General features: G+C 40.8%; 1 non-coding gene and 2 pseudogenes across 1 annotated transcript; all 3 read left to right on the plus strand.

The window, feature by feature from the left end:
* The first annotated feature begins 5,659 nt into the window (after window positions 1–5,659).
* Window positions 5,660–7,033, plus strand: LOC125111004 (DNA polymerase delta subunit 2-like; annotated as a pseudogene).
* Window positions 7,034–7,749: 716 nt separating this feature from the next.
* On the plus strand, window positions 7,750–7,940 carry LOC125114582 (U2 spliceosomal RNA). The gene has a single exon (XR_007131852.1). It is a non-coding gene; the product is annotated as a U2 spliceosomal RNA (small nuclear RNA).
* Window positions 7,941–12,698: 4,758 nt separating this feature from the next.
* On the plus strand, window positions 12,699–13,524 carry LOC125111010 (60S ribosomal protein L17-like; annotated as a pseudogene).
* Window positions 13,525–15,193: the final 1,669 nt, after the last annotated feature.

The following is a 15,193-nucleotide window of genomic DNA, read 5'->3' on the forward strand; positions in this document are numbered from 1 at the left end:
AAAAAACCCAACAACCACATGATCATCTCAATAGATGCAGAAAAAGCGTTTGACAAAGTACAACATACATTCATGATTAAAAACTCTTGCTATAGTGTGTCTAGAAGGAATATATCTCAACATAATAAAAGCCATTTATGACAAACCCACAGCCAATGTAGTTCTCAACTTAGAGAATCTGAAAGTCTTCCCACTAAAATCTGGAACAAGACAAGGATGCCCACTCTCACCACTTTCAACATAGTACTGGAAGTCCTGGCCACAGCAATCAGACAAACAAAAGAAATAAAAGGTATCCATATTGGAAGAGGTAAAATTGTCACTGTATGCAGATAACATGATACTATACATAGAAAACCCTAAGGACTCCACACCAAAAAACTACTCAAACTGATCAGTGAACTCAGAAAAGTAGCAGGATACGAGAATAACATTCAGAAATTGGCTACACTTCTGTACACAAACAATGAAATATTAGAAAAGGAACATAAAAATACAACACCTTTTAAAATTGCACCCCAAAAAACTAAATACCTAGGAATAAACCTGACCAATGAGGTGAAAGGGTTTTGTGCTGAGAACTATAAATCATTAATCAAAGAAATTAAAGAGGATTCAAAGAAATGGAAAAATATTCCATGCTCCTGGGTTGGAAGAATTAATATTGTTAAAATGACCATACTACCCAAAGCTAGCTACAGATTTAAAGCACTCTCTATCACTTCATAGAACTAGAACAAACAAATCAAAAATTTATATGGAACCATAAAAGACACAGAATTGCCAAAGCAATCTTCAGGAAAAAAAATCAGGAGGCATAACTCTCCCAGACAACTGTCTCTTCAGACAATATTATGAAGCTACAATAATCAAGACTGTGGTACTGGTACAAAAACAGACATACAGACCAAAGGAACAGAATAGAGAACCCAGTAATAAACCCAGACAGCTATGATCAGTTAATCTTCAACAAAGGAGGCAAGAATATAAAATGGGAAAAAGATATTCTCTTCAGGAAGTTGTGCTGGGAAAACTGGAGCGCTGCAAGTAAATCATGAAACTAGAACACACCCTCATACTATGCACAAAAATAAACTCAAAATGGCTTAAAGAGCTAAACATAAGACAAGACACCATAAAACTCCTAGAAGAGAACGTAGGCAAAACATTCTCTGATAGCAACCTTAGAAATGTTTTCTCAGGTCAGTCTCCCAAGGCAATGGAAATAAAAACAAAAATAAACAAATAGGACTTAAACTTACAAGTTTTTGCACAGCAAAGGAAATCATTAAAAAACCTCAAAAGACAACAGAAAGGGAGAAAATAGTTTCAAACAATGCAACTGACAAGGGCTTAATCTCTAAAATATTCAAATAACTTATTCAACTCAAAAGCTAAAAAACTAACAACCCAACCAAATAATGGGCAGAATACCTAAATAGACATTTCTCTAAAGAAGATGTACAGATGGCCAATAGGCCCATGAAAAAATGCTCAACATCCCTAGTTATTAGAGAAATGCAAATCAAAACTACTATGAGGTATCACCTCACACCAGTCAGAATGGCCATCATTAATAAGTCAACAAATAACAAATGCTGCAGAGAGTATGGAGAAAACGGTACCCTCCTTCACTGTTGGTGGGAATGTAAATTCGTACAACCTGTGGAAAACAGCATGCAGGTACCTCAGAAAACTAAATAAAAAACCACCACATGACCCAGCAATCCCACTCCTAGGCATATATCTGGACAAAACTTTCATTGAAAAGGATACGTGCACCCCCATGTTCATAGTAGCACTACTCACAATAGCCAAGACATGGAAACAACCTAAATGTCCATTGAGAGACGAATGGATTAAGAAGATGTGGTACACATACCCAATGGAACATCTACTCAGCCATAACAAAGAATAAAATAATGCCATTTTAGGAGTTCCCGTTGTGGTGCAGTGGTTAACGAATCCGACTAGGAACCACGAGGTTGCGGGTTCGATCCCTGCCCTTGCTCAGTGGGTTAACGATCCTGCGTTGCCGTGAGCTGTGGTGTAGGTTGCAGAAGTGGCTCGGATCCTGCGTTGCTGTGGCTCTGGCGTAGGACAGTGGCTGCAGCTCCGATTGGACCCCTAGCCTGGGAACCTCCACGTGCCGCGGGAGCGGCCCAAGAAATAGCAAAAAGACAAAACAAAACAAAAAAATGCCATTTTAAGCAACATGGATGGAACTAGAGACTCTCCTACTGAGTGAAGTAAGTCAGAAAGAGAAAGACAAATACCAAATGATATCACTTATATCTGGAATCTAATATATGGCACAAATGAACCTACCTACTGAAAAGAAACAAACTCATGGACTTGGAGAACAGACTTGTGGTTGCCAAGGGGAAGGGAGTGGGCTGGACTGGGAGTTTGGGATTAGTAGATGCAAATTATTGCATTTGGTGTGGATAAGCAATGAGATCCTGCTGTATAGTACAGGGAAGTATATCTACTCACTTGTGATGGAACATGATGGAAAATAATGTGAGAAAAATAATGTATACACATATGTGTGTGTATATGTATATGTGTATGACTGGGTTACTTTGCTATACAGCAGAAATTGACAGAACAGTGTAAATCAACTATAAAAGAAAAAATAAAAATATTTTAAAAATAAAATAAATAAAATATGGCCAAATTAACCTATCTACAAAACAGAAACAAACTCATAGACATAGAGAACAGACCTATGGTTGCCAAGGGGGTGGGGGGAGGGAGCAGATGGCCTGGGATTTGTGGGTTAGCAGATGCAAACTATTATTACATTTAGAATGGATAAGCAATGAGGTCCTACACTATAGCACAGGGAACTATATCCAGTCTCTTAGGATAGATCACAATGGAAGATAATATAAGAAATGGAATATATATGTGTGTGTGTATATATATATATATATATATATATGAATGATATAATATATAAGGAATATATATATATGAATAATATAAGAAAAGGAATATATATATGAATGATTGGGTCACTTTGCTCTACAGCAGAAAATGGCACAACATTGTAAATCAACTATACTTCAATAAAACTTTGAGAAATGAGAAAAAATTCATATGGACTCTCAAGGTTACCCAAGTAGCCAAAACAATATTGAAAAAAAGGAACAAATTTGGTAGGTTCATAGTTCTTTATGTCAAAGCATACTAACTAGAAAGCTAAAGTAATCACAACAATATAGTATTGTCATAAGGGTAGACACATGGGCCAATGGAATAGAGAGCCCCAAAATAAATCCTTATGTATTTGGTCAACTGATTTTTTTTTTGCCCAGTATCTTGATGTGGGATTTCAGGTTCCAGAACAGGTATTGAATCCAGGCTGAAGCAGTGAAACCACTAAATCCTAACCACTAGACCATCAGGGAATTCCCTGGTCAAACGCTTTTTGAATAATGTTGCCCCAGACTATTCAATGAGGAAAGAAGTATTTTCAATAAATAGTACTGGGAAAACTATATAATCACATGCAGAAAAAAAAAAAAGTACTAGTTAGACCTTGACCTTCCATCATATACAAAAATTAACTAAAAATAAACTAAATAACTAAACTTAAGAGCTAAAACTATGAACCTCTTAAAAGAAAACATAGGGAAAATTTTCATAACATTGGATTTGGCAATGACTTCTTGCACATGACACCAAAAAAGCACAGGAAACAAAAAATTGATAAATTTTACTTTATAAAAAAACAAAAGCTTTTGTGCATCAAAGCACAGTATTAAGAGAATAAAAGGAAACTGACATAACAGAAGAGAAATATTTGTAAATCATGTATCTATTAACAGATTAATATCCAGAATGTATTAAAAAAAACTAAAACCCAATTAAAAATGGTCAAAGATCTTGAATAGATATTTCCCCAGAGAAGATATACAAACGGCTAATAATCACATGAAAAGATGCTCACTATCTTTAGTCATTTGAAATGCATCAAAACCACCATGAACTACCACTTCATACTTTAAAATTATGGTTATTTTTGAAAAGGAAAATAAGAAATGTTGCTAAGGAAGTGGAGAAACTGGAAGCTAACAGGAGTATAAAATGACACAGCTGCTGTAGAAAAGTTTGGTGGTTCTTCAGAAAGTTAAACATAGAATCATGATAAGATCCAGCAAATCCAGTCCTTGTATACAATGTTCACTGCTGTGTTATTCACAAGAGTCAAAAGGTGGAAAGAACCTTTAGTCCATCAAGAGATGAATGGATAAACAAAATAAGGTGTATACATACAACGGAATATTCTTCAGCTATAAGAAAGAATGAAATTTTGATACATGCTATAATATGGATGTACCTTGAAAACCCTAGGCTAAGTGAAAAAAAGGCATTCACAAAAGACCATGTATGGAACACTCCATTCACATGAAACACTCAGAATAGGCAAATCTATAGAGACAGTAGATTTGTGACTGCTAGAGGCTAGGTGAAGAGTGTATGGAAATTGATGGCTAACAGGTATGGGATTTCTATTTGCAGCGATCGAAATGTTCTAAAAATCACATGGGGTGATGGTAGCACAACTCTGTGCGTATATTAAAAACCACTGAATTGTATACTTTCAATCAATCAGGGAGTTCCCGTTGTGGCTCTGCAGGTTATGAACCCGACTAGTACCCATGAGCATGCAGGTTCAATCCCTGGCGTCACTCCAGCGGGTTAAGGATCCAGCATTGCCGTAGGTCGCAGATGCGGCTCAGATCCCATATTGCTGTGGCTGTGGTGTAGGATGGCAGCTGCAGTTCTGATTTAACCCCTAGCCTTGGAACTCCCATAGGCTGCAGGTGTGGCCTTAAAAAAGAAAAAAAATCAATCAGGATAATTCATCATATAATAGAATAAAGGAAAGAACCCACATGATTGTGCCATAGATGCAGAAAAGCTTCTGGAGAGATTCACATCCTTTCATGATTCATATCCTCTCAGAAAACTAGGAATAGTAGGGAACTTCCTCAGACAGATAAAAGGGCATATATGAAAAACCTATAGCTAACATCCATACTTTATGAAGGATGAAAGACTCATAAGATGCGGAACAAGGAAATGATGCCCATTTTCACCACTTATTCCACACTGTACTGGAGACCCTAGCCAGTGCAGTAAGGCAAGAAAAAGAATATGATCAGAAAGAAATAAAATTGTCCTTATTTGTAGAGTTTATGATTACATAGAAAGTCCTAGAGAGTCTAAAACACAACTTCTAGAATAAGTGAATTTATCAAAGTCACAAGATACTAAGATTGAGATACTAAAAGCAGGTGGCTTTCTTAGTGACTAGCAGCAAACAACTGCTTAAAAAGAAAAAAGAACAAAACATTTACAATAGCACCAAAATACACAGAATACTCAGGGGAAAAAATTAACAAAAGATGTCCAAAATTTCAATGCTGAAAGCTACAAAATGTTGCTGAGAGAAATAAAGAGACTTCAATTAATATTATACCATGTTTACGTATTGGAAGACTCCATATTGTTAAGATGTCAATTGTCCCCACACTGTCAGCACAACCTCAAGAAACATAGTACATGGGGTGGGCGGGCCCCAGTGTGTGGTGAGAGTCTGCCTCCTCCTCCTTGGCCTGGCCACAAAGGTGCAAACACAAAGAGCATGGCCATATTTTCTAAACAGACTGTGCAGAGGCTCACACTCTGCTGTTCTCAGCCTCAGCCAGCAACAGCACCTCTGACTGTGCTGATTTCCACTCTCTCCTTGCAGCCCTTCCGACTAGGGGTGCACAAGCTTTAGCCAGCCTTATGCCCACATTTATACCACTTGTCTTGTCCAGATGGAGCCCTTCCTGGTAAGGTGGGCCCAGCAGCACTGGGGCAGTGGAATCCTAATAAAGAAACTATGTGAGCTGCAGCCTGAGGAGAAGTGCTGTATGGTGGGGACCCTCTTCAAGGCCATGCCGCTCCAGCCCTCCACCCAGAGGGAGGTCAGTGTAGAGCACAATCTGTTCCCCCAGCCTCCCTGGAGCAAATACATCCTCCCAGACTGATCGTGGAAGAGGAATTGCAACATAGCAAACTAGAAGTCACCACTGATGTGCCAAAGCTGGGCACAGGGATGGTCCTGGACATGCTGGGCTAGGCAGGAGGTGACAGGCAGTTCCTGATGGAGGACACTGCTTTGCAGGCCTCGCCCCTCAGAAGCCTACACGCCTCCTTGACACAAAAAAGTTTGTGCTGCTAGTGTCTGGCCTGGGCCTCGGTGGAGACAGGGGTGAGAGCCTGCTGGGCACCCAGCTGCTGGTGGATGTGGTGATGAGGCAGCCTGGGGAAGAAGGGGAGCAGTGCTGCTCACATCTCCCTGGTCATCCTCACCAGGAACCTCCTGAGCCACAACATGCAGAGCAAAGATTCCATCAATAAGGCCAAGCACCTAACCAAGAAAACCCAGGCAGCCAGAGTGGAGGCCATCAAGATGCTGGATGAGATCCTGCAGCAGTGGAGTGCCTCTGGGCCCATAAATGTGATCCCAGGTGAATCTGACCCAACTGACTACACACTTCTCCAGCAGCCCCTGCACATTCCCACTGGCCACTGCCTATTCCACACCACAGCTGGTCACCAATTACTGTAACAGTGGAGTTATACTATTGGTGGAGTCAGATTCCTGGGGACATCGGGACAGAATGCGAGTGACATCTGCTGTTGGAAGGGCATGGAGGAATGCTTGGAGATCCTGGAGTGGGCCCTGCAAGTTCATCACGTCAGTCCCCCAACCCTAGATTATTACCTTTTCTATAAAACTGACTGGTTCATCTTTTTGGAGTACCCCCACATCCACTTTTGCGGCAACGCCCCCCTAGCTTTGGCTCCAAAATCATCCCAGGCCCTGAGGACCAGACAGTGCTGTTGGTAGCTGTCCCAAACTTCAGCACACACGGACCACCTGCACAGCCTGGCCTGCCAGCCCATCAACTTCTCAGGCTTCAGGGCAGAGGAAAAGGACTTGGAAGACCTGAATCTTGGCCCCTGATTCACAAAGACAGCCTTATCCAGAGAGGCCCCAGCTATTCCTCCCCTGAAGCTTTAGCTTTGCAAATAAAGCCTGTTTAATGGTTTAAAAAAAAAAATTCTGGAGTTCCCGTCGTGGCGCGGTGGTTAACGAATCCGACTAGGAACCATGAGGTTGCAGGTTCGATCCCTGCCCTTGCTCAGTGGGTTAAGGATCTGGTGTTGCTGTGAGCTGTGGTGTAGGTCACAGACATGGCTCGGATCCCACATTGCTGTGGCTGTGGTACAGGCTGGTGGCTACAGCTCCGATTTGACCCCTAGCCTGGGAACCTCCATATGCTGCGGGAGCAGCCCAAGAAATGGCAAAAAGACAAAAGAAAAAAAAAATTCTGGTAGCCTTTCGGCAGAAATTGACAAGCTGATAATAATAATAATAAAAAAAGGAAATATAGAGCACCTAGAGAAGCAATATTTATTTTTTCTTCTTTTTACAGCCACACCTGTGTCATATGGAAGTTTCTGTGCTAGGAATGGAATTGGAGCTGCAGCTCCCAGCCTATGCCACAAGCCATAGCCACGCCAGATCCAAGCCACATCTGTGACCTACACTGCAGCTTGCAGCAACACTGCATCCTTAACTGCAAGGCCAGGGATTGACTGGCATCCTCATGGACACTATGTTGGGTTCTTAACTCGCTGAGCCACAACAGTAACTATGAGAAACCATTTTTTAAAAGAGTCTCTTCTTGGCCTTTTGACTAAGTTCAAGTGTAGTATCTGCTATTATTAGTTTGATATCTGATATGTCCTCCACCCAGGGTGAGATATTAAATGTGTTTTGTGGGCAAGGAGATAGAACAAGAGCTTCTATCTATGTGTTGACCTGACTCCTTGATTTGGTACTGCAATATTTCCAGGAACCATACATAGTAAAGGAGGAGGAGAAGGAGACTTAGAACAATAAGAATAACAAGAAGAAGAAAGTTGGAGCCATTGCCCAACCTGATTTCAAGACCTACCTGTAGGAGTTAAGACAAGCAAAAAGGCAGATATACAGATTAGAGTTCAGATATAAACTTATCCCCATATACAGACAACTTATTTTTGACAAAGGTGCTAAGGTAATTCAACTGGGCAAAGACAGGTCTTCCTGACAAATGGTGCTGGATATCCACACAAGGAAAAAAATGAACAGTGATCCTTGCTTCATACCACAGACAAAAATGAATTCAAAATGGATCATAGACATACTTGCAAAATATAAAATCCTACAAGTTCTAGGGAAAAATGCAAAGGAGAAAAACCTTGAGGCAGGCAAAGGAGATAGAATATAGGAAGCCTGACACAGAAGGAAAAGTTAATCAATTGGACTTTATCAACATTTGGAAGTTTTGTTTTTCAAAAAATAGTATTTAAAAAAACAAAAAGGCAGACCACAGATTGGAAGTAAACCTTTGCCAATCATTTATTTGATAAAAGACTTTGGATATGAAGAGCTCCTATAGCTCAATAATAGTAAGACAATCCAATTTTCTTAATGGACAAAAGACATGAAGAGATTCTTCACAAAAAAAGACGCAGAACTGGTGAATAAGCACATGAAAAGATGCTCAACATCATTAGTCACCAGGAAAATGCAAATGAACATCACAGCGAGATCTCTCCACATGTTCACCAAAAATGGCTGAAATGTAAAAGACTGACTATACCATGTGAGGGTGAGGTGTTGAGCAACTGGAACTTTCCATGCTGCTGGGAACATAAAATGTTACTATTACTTTGGCAAACAGTTTGTCAATTTCTTTACAAGTTAAATAAACACCCACAATGTGACTCCTAGGTCTACCTAAGAGAAATGAAAACATGTCACCACACAAAGGCTTGTATTCAGAGGTTCTTGGAAGTTTTATTTGTAGTAACTCCTAGGTGGAAATAACTCTAACAATGTATTATAGCTATACAATGGACTTCTACTTAGTTTAAAAAGAATGACTGACCCCATTTAAATAAAATTCTGAAAAAATGCCAACTAATTGATAACGACAGAAAAAAAATCACTGGCTGTTTGGGGATAGGGTGGAAGAATTAGAGGATGCATGGGGGTGGTAGTAGTGGAAGAGAAGGATTGCCAGGGGCTCTGAAGAAACTTTTGGGGATGATGGAAATGTGATCGTGGAGATGGTTTCATAACTTAGACGTATGTCAGATTCATCAGGTTATATACTTTAAATTGTGCAGTATAGTATACATTTATTTTACCTCAATAAATCTGTAAAATAAAAATGCACAATGGACACCACAGTATCTTGCTCTGTTCACTTAACTATAGATCTTGAATAATCCACATCTATACAAATAAATTATTCTTTAAAAAGCATATATATTATATATCTTCTAAAGGATTTTTAAAGGATCCTACACTATATATAGGATTTTTGGGCATGCTTGTGGCATGTAGAAGTTCGCGGGCCAGGGACTGAATTATGCCATGGCACTGACCCAAGCCACAGCAGTGACGATGCCAGATCCTTAACCACTAGGCCACCAGGAACTCCTAGGCCATGCCTTTTTAATCAGTTCCTTTCTAAGGAACATCTTAGTTCTACTGTTTTGCTGCTGCATATTATCCTTACTGGGAATCTATCTTTCATCTATCTATCTACTTTTATGGACAACCAGAAGATTTATCTGCAGGATAAATACCTAGAAATAAAACTTTTAGATCAAACGGCTCATGCTCTTAAACTTTTGGTAGGTGATTGTTAGGTTGATCACCAAAGATACTGGGCCATCTTCTATTCCTACAAGTAACATGGGAATGAGTTCTCATTTTCTCCCTAAGCTCATCAATCCATTGTATTCCCAAACACAACAAAAGACTATTGTTTATTCATGCCACCTATTCTACAGTGGGTTGGTAGTAGCTCTTTTCCAGACTGTCAGTCTGCATTTTTGACAACCAAAGCTCTACCATTTTCTGACAGCTGCATCTGAAACACAAGTATTCTCAGTCACCGTCTTAAAAGGAGCAACTGGAGAATCACTGAGAACTTTTTACCACCTCAGCCTGATAAGTGATGTATGTCATATCTCATGATTCACTGGCCAGAACTGGCCCATGGCCCTGACTAACTGCAAGGACTCTCTAACACATGGAGGAACAGATGGAGTATTTAGCAAATACCACTGCTTTACCAGAATGTTTAAGAATACAAGCTCTGGGAGTTCCCGTCGTGGCTCAGTGGTTAACGAATCCGACTAGGAACCATGAGGTTGCGGGTTCGATCCCTGGCCTTGCTCAGTGGGTTAAGGATCCGGCATTGCCATGAGTTGTGGTGTAGGTTGCAGACGCGGCTCGGATCCCGAGTTGCTGTGGCTGTGGCGTAGGCCAGCAGCTACAGCTCCAATTCGACCCCTAGCCTGGGAACCTCCATATGCCGCAGGAGTGGCCCAAGAAATGGCAAAAAGACAAAAAAAAAAAAAAAAAGATTACAAGCTCTGAGTACTACTCAGCCATAAAAAGAACAAAATCATGCCATTTGCAGTAACATGGATAGATCTAGAGGGCATAATGCTAAGTGAAATAAATTGGACAGAAAAAGACAGATATGGTATAATTTCACTTATATGTGGGATCTGAAAACCTAAACAAATGAACAAACATAACCAAATAGAAGCAGACTCATTGATACGGAGAACAAAAAGGTGGCTGCCAGAGTGGAGGAGTTTGGAGGAAGACTGAAATAGGTGAGGAAGATTAAGAGGCAAAATCTTTAGTTACAAAATTAATGAGTCACAGGAGTGAAATGTACAGTGTGGTGAACATGGTCAATAACTACATGATGTCTTTGTATGATGACAGGTGACAGCCAGACCTACTGTCATGATCATTTTGAAACATCTAGAAACACTGAATCACTATTTAGTGTATCAGGAACTAGCATAGTGCTGTAGGTCAATTATACTTCAAAAACGAACTCATAGAAAAAGAGATCATATTTGGGGCTACCAGAGGCAGGGGCTAGAGAGTGGGGGAATGAGATAAAGGCAGTCAAAAGGTACAAACTTCTGGTTCTAAGATAAAAAAGTACTAGGAATACAATATACAACTTGATAAAGATAACTGATACTGCTATACTCTATAAAAAGAAGTTGATAAGAGAGTAAATCCTAAGAGTTCTCATCACGAGGAAAGAAACCTCTACTTCTTTAATGTTATATCTATGTGAGATGATGTATGCTCACTAAACCTACTGGGGTCACCATTTCATTATGTTGGACACCCTAAACTTGCACAGTGATGTATGTCAATTATCTCTCTCTCTTTTTTTTTTTTTTTTGTCTTTTCGCTATTTCTTTGGGCCGCTTCCATGGCATATGGAGGTTCCCAGGCTAGGGGTCGAATCGGAGCTGTAGCCACTGGCCTACGCCAGAGCCACAGCAACTCGGGATCCAAGCCACGTCTGCGACCTACACCACAGCTCACGGCAACACTGGATCCTTAACCCACTGAGCAAGGGCAGGGACTGAACCTGCAACCTCATGGTTCCTAGTCGGATTCATTAACCACTGCGCCACGACGGGAACTCCTCTCTCTCTTTTTTTTAAGGGCTGCGCCTGTGGCATATGGAAGTTCTCAGGATAGGGGTTGAATTGAAGCTGCAGCTGCCAGACTACACCATAGCCACAGCAATTCAGGATCCAAGCGGCATCTGTGATCTTCACTATAGCCAATGGCAATGCTGGATCCCTAACCCACTACTGAGTGAGGCCAGGGATTGACCCGGCATGCTCATGGATGCTAGTTAGGTTTGTAACCTGCTGAGCCACAATGGGAACTCCAATTATATCTCAATAAAACTGAGAAAAAGTGATTATGATTTCAAGATGTACAATATTCAGTTAAAAAAAATGCAGGAGTTCCCATCATGGCTCAGCACTAACAAACCCGACTAGTATCCATGAGGACGTGTGTTCAATCCCTGGCCTCAGTGGATTAAGGATTCAGCGTTGCCATAAGCTGTGGTGTAGCTTACAGACTTGGCTTGGGCCCTGCATTGCTGTGGCTGTGGCTGTGGCTCTAATCTGATCCCTAGCCTGGGAACATTCATGTGCAGCCCTAAGAAAAAAAAAAAAAAAGAAAGAAAAAAAAAGAGAAAGAAAACTCTGAGGTTATACAGAACTTAGTTTAAAAGCAATGACTTTGCCACACAATCATTGTGTATCCTTGGGCAATTTACTTGAGTTCTCTTGGTTTCTTCATTTATAGAATAGACAAATCAAGTTTCCTAGAAACAGCCACTCTGCCCGACTTGCTCACTCCTAGATTCTCAGTGCTCAGCACATAGCAGAGAGTCAATAACTACTATAAATGAATAACAACCCCTTTTTTTTTTGTCTTTTGTCTTTTAGGGCCACACCCACAGCACATGGAGGTTCCCAGGCTAGGAGTCCACTTGAAGCTATAGCCGAAGGCCTACACCACAGCAACACAGGATCTGAGTCGAGTTTGTGACCCACACCACAGCTCATGGCAATGCCAGATCCTCAACCCACTGAGTGAGGCCAGGGATTGAACCCGCATCCCCATGGATGCTAGTTGGGTTAGTTAACCACTGAGCCATGACAGGAACTCCAATAACAACTTCTTTAAAAAATCATTTTTCTTTTCAGGTAAGCGGCCTGAGGAGACCTCTAAAAAATGGTTCGCTATTCACTTGACCCAGAAAACCCCACAAAATCATGCAAATCAAGAGGGTCAAATCTTCGATTTCCTATTGTGGCTCAGTGGTAATGAACCTGACTAGTATCCAGGAGGGTGCCAATTCGATCCCTGGCCCTGCTCAGTGGGTTAAGGATCCAGTGTTGATGTGAGCTGTGGTGTAGGTTGCACAGGCGGCTCGGATCTGGCATTGCTGTGGCATAGGCTGGCAGCTGCAGCTGTGATTAGACCCCAAGCCTAGAAACTTCCATATACCACATATGTGGACCTAAAAAGAAAAAGAAAAAAAAAAGAGGTTCAAATCTTCATGTTCACTTTAAGAACACTTGTGAACCTGCCCAGGCCATTAGGGGTATGCATACCCAAAAATCCACCAAGTATCTGAAGGGTGTAACTTTAGAGAAGAAATGTGTGCCATTCTGTCATTACAATGGTAGAACTAGTAGGTGTGCCCAGACCAAACAGAGGGGCTGGACACAGGCTTGGGAAGCCCAAAAAGAGGGCTGAATTTTTATTGCACATGCTCAAAAATGGAGAGCGTAATGCTGAACTTAAGGGCTTAGAGGTAGATTCTCTGGTCATTGAGCACATCCAGGTGAACAAGCCCCCAAGATGCAGTGCAGGACTTACAGAGCTTACAGTTGGATCAACCCTTACGTGAGCTCTCCCTGCCACATTGAGATGATACTTACTGAAAAAGAGCAGACTGTTCCTAAGCCAGAAGAGAAGGCTAGACAGAAGAAAAAGATATCCCAGAAGAAACTCAACAAAAACATAAGGCCTGGGAATAAATTCCGCCAAAAAAAAATCCAAATAAAAATAAAAAACAAAACAAAATTTTATCGAGGATTAAAGTGAAACAATGCACATAGAGAGACTGTACTATTATATTATTACTTTATTACTTGCTATTCCTCAAAATGCCTAGGACTCTGTTTTTGTACCTTCCGTTAGCTGGAAGGAAGAAAACTGATGTTTATTTATTTATTTAGGCTTGGAATTTCTTATTTTTATTGAATTTATTACATTTACAGTTGTACAATGATCAATGATCATCACAACCCAATTTTATAGCATTTCCGTCCCAAACCCCCAGCGCGTCCCCCCACCCCCCGACTTGTCTCCTTTGGAAACCATAAGTTTTCCAAGTCTGTGAGTCAGTACCTCTTCTGCAAAGAAGTTCATTGTGTCCTTTTTTCAGATTCCACATGTCAGTGATAGCATTTGATGTTGGTGTCTCATTGTCTGACTGACTTCACTTAGCATGATAATTTCTAAGTCCATCCATGTTGCTAAAAATGCCATTATTCTGTTCCTTTTAATGGCTGAGTGATATTCCATTGTGTCTATGTACCACATCTTCTTGATCCACTCCTCTGTTGATGGACATTTAGTAGCCATGTCTTGGTTATTGCAAATAGTGCTGCAATGAACATCGGAGTACATGTGTCTTTTTGAGCCATGGTTTTCTCTGGATAGATGCCCAGAAGTTGGATTGCTGGATCAAATGGTAGTTCTATTTTTAGTTTTCTGAGAAATCTCCATACTGTTTTCCAGAGTGGTTGTCCCAATTTACAATCCCACCAACAGTGTAGCAGGGTTCCTTTTTCTCCACACCCTCTGCAGCACTTATTGTTTGTAGACTTTCTGATGATGGCCATTCTGGCTGGTATAAGGTGGTACCTCAGAGTGGTTTTGATTTGCATTTCTCTAATGATGAGTGATATTGAACATCTTTTCATGTGTTATTTCCTAGGAGTAAACCTACCCAGACAAAAGACCTGAACTCTGAAAACTATAAGATGCTGATGAAAGAAATCAAAGATGACACAAACAGATGCAAAGACATACCATGCTCTTGGATTATTGGAAGAGTCAATATTATCAAAATGACTATACTACCCAAGGCAATCTACAGATTCAATGCAATCCCTGTCAAATTACCAAGGACATTTTTCACAGAACTAGAACAAAATATTTTAAAATTTGTTTGGAAGCACAAAAGACCCAGAATAGCCAAAGATATCCTGGAAAAGAAAAATGGGGAATTCCCGTCATGGCGCAGTGGTTAACGAATCCGACTAGGAACCAAGAGGTTGCGGGTTCGGTCCCTGCTCTTGCTCAGTGGGTTAACGATCCGGCATTGCCGTGAGCTGTGGTGTAGGTTGCAGACGCGGCTCGGATCCTGCGTTGCTGTGGCTCTGGCGTAGGCCGGTGGCTGCAGCTCCGATTGGACCCCTAGCCTGGGAACCTCCATATGCCGCGGGAGCGGCCCAAGAAATAGCAACAACAGCAACAACAACAACAAAAAGACAAAAAGACAAAAAAAAAAAACCTACCAGAACTGATAAATGAATTCAACAAAGTAGCAGGATATAAGATTAACAGAGAGAAATTTGTTGCATTTATTTACACTAACAATGAAATATCAGAAAGGGAATGTAAACAAACAATCCCTTT

Source organism: Phacochoerus africanus, chromosome 1 (assembly GCF_016906955.1).
Source record: "Phacochoerus africanus isolate WHEZ1 chromosome 1, ROS_Pafr_v1, whole genome shotgun sequence".
NCBI lineage: Eukaryota > Metazoa > Chordata > Mammalia > Artiodactyla > Suidae > Phacochoerus > Phacochoerus africanus.